This window comes from Cyprinodon variegatus, unplaced genomic scaffold (assembly GCF_000732505.1).
Source record: "Cyprinodon variegatus isolate N-32 unplaced genomic scaffold, C_variegatus-1.0 Scaffold645, whole genome shotgun sequence".
In the NCBI taxonomy this organism is placed as follows: Eukaryota; Metazoa; Chordata; class Actinopteri; order Cyprinodontiformes; family Cyprinodontidae; genus Cyprinodon; species Cyprinodon variegatus.
The window spans coordinates 129,913-131,913 of NW_015151098.1; the positions used below are offsets into that span (position 1 = coordinate 129,913).

General features: G+C 43.3%; 1 pseudogene; it reads left to right on the forward strand.

Moving 5' to 3' along the window:
• Positions 1-1,741, forward strand: part of LOC107096716 — a 4,192-nt pseudogene extending 2,451 nt beyond the window's left edge.
• The last annotated feature ends 260 nt before the right edge of the window (positions 1,742-2,001 follow it).

Below are 2,001 nucleotides of genomic sequence, written 5' to 3' on the forward strand. Positions count from 1 at the left end.
AAAAAAAGGGGGGATGAGGTTAATTTTTCTCAGGATGTCAATTCACTGACTGGATTTTCTGTATTTTGCAGGTATCCTACGATCAACATGAAGATGCCTGATTCCTGTTTTTTCATCTTTACTCTGCTTTTAGGGCAACTGTCGATCACATTAGGGGGGAAGATTCTGGTGTTCCCGTTGGATGGAAGCCACTGGGTAAACATGAAAGTAATCATAGAGCAACTTCACGCCAGGGGCCACGAGATCACTGTGCTCCGGCCCTCTGATAGCTGGTATATTAAAGAAAAGTCCCCCCTCTACACCTCAGTGACTCTTTCCTGCCGCGGTGGGTTTGAAGAGAACTTTGAGACATTTTTAATTCGACAGCTGGAGGTCCGCCTTCAGATAAAACCCGGAAATTTTTGGTCCAACATTTGGAAACGCATGGAAATGCAACAGGTGATTCTGGACCAGTTCTCCCAGTTTCATAAGAAAGTGGGTGATTTAATCACCTACATGTTTGAAAATGAAGACCTGATGCAGTCTTTGAATGCTTCCAAATATGACATGGTCCTGACAGACCCTGGCATCGGTGGAGGTGCCTTACTGGCACGCAGACTCAAACTTCCTCTAGTTTTTAACGTCAGATGGACCATTCAGGGTGAAGCACACCTCCTCATTGCTCCTTCACCTCTTTCATACATCCCCTTTACTGCCACCGAGCTCACGGATAGAATGACTTTCCCTCAGAGATTAAAGAACGTCCTGAGTTACTTTATGGGCATGTTCACACTATCATACATCTCAGAACCTACTTACAAACCCATTGTCCGGCGCTTCTTTGGCCCTGATGTGGATTACTCAACCGTCTTCCTCGATGCTGACATCTGGCTAATGAGAAATGATTTTGTGTTTGAATTCCCTCGTCCAACTGTGCCAAATATCATCTACATAGGGGGGTTTCAGTGCAAGCCCTCAAAATCTCTCCCGACTGATCTGGAGGAGTTTGTCCAAAGCTCAGGAGATCATGGGATTATCGTAATGACTTTAGGAACGCTAGTGGGCAACCTGCCCCAGGACATCTCAGAAGAGATTGCTGCAGCATTTGCTCAGCTGCCTCAGAAGGTTATTTGGAGATATACGGGACAAAGACCAAACAGCCTGGGCAATAACACGCTTCTCGTCCAGTGGCTGCCACAAAATGACCTCTTAGGTCATTCTAAAACCCAAGTATTCATCACCCACGGAGGCACCAATGGTGTTCAGGAGGCAATTTACCATGGCGTTCCAGTAGTCGGGCTTCCCCTGTTCTTCGATCAACCTGATAATCTATCCAGGGTTAAGGCAAAGGGAGCGGCTGTGATTGTAGATATTGCCACAGTTGACAGGAATATCTTCAAAGAAGCTCTGATGACAGTTATCTATAACTCCACCTATAGGGAGAACATGCAGACCCTCTCAAAGCTGCACAGAGATCAGCCGATGAAACCTCTGGACCAGGCTGTGTTTTGGATAGAGTATGTCATAAGACACAAAGGAGCCCAGCATCTGAAGACACAGGGCCACAAAATGTCCTGGTTTGTTTATAGCTCTGTTGATGTTTTTGCTGCGTTGTCAGCGGCTGTTCTGCTTGTAATTTGCATTTGGGTTTCAGTTGTTAGGTTGCTGTGGAGAAAGATTTTTACCCAAAAAAAGATAAAGCATCAATGATATAAAAATAAAAACTATGATTGAATGACATTTTGACCCGTTTGTGATTTTCTTTGTAAAAAATATCATAGGTGGAAAATTAAAGCAGATCTGAAAAACTCACACAGAGAGAAAAGACAATTATAAGAAATTTATAGATACAGTTACTTAGTCTTTGGCTCTCAGACCTTGGCAGGAAACATAGCGCTGAATTTTGATTGATGAACAGCACTGGAAAGAACATTATGCAACCGTTTACTTAATCATATTTAGTTACTTTAATGCAATTGTTTCATGTTAGCAGGATAGGACATAAAACAATTGTGTAAAAGT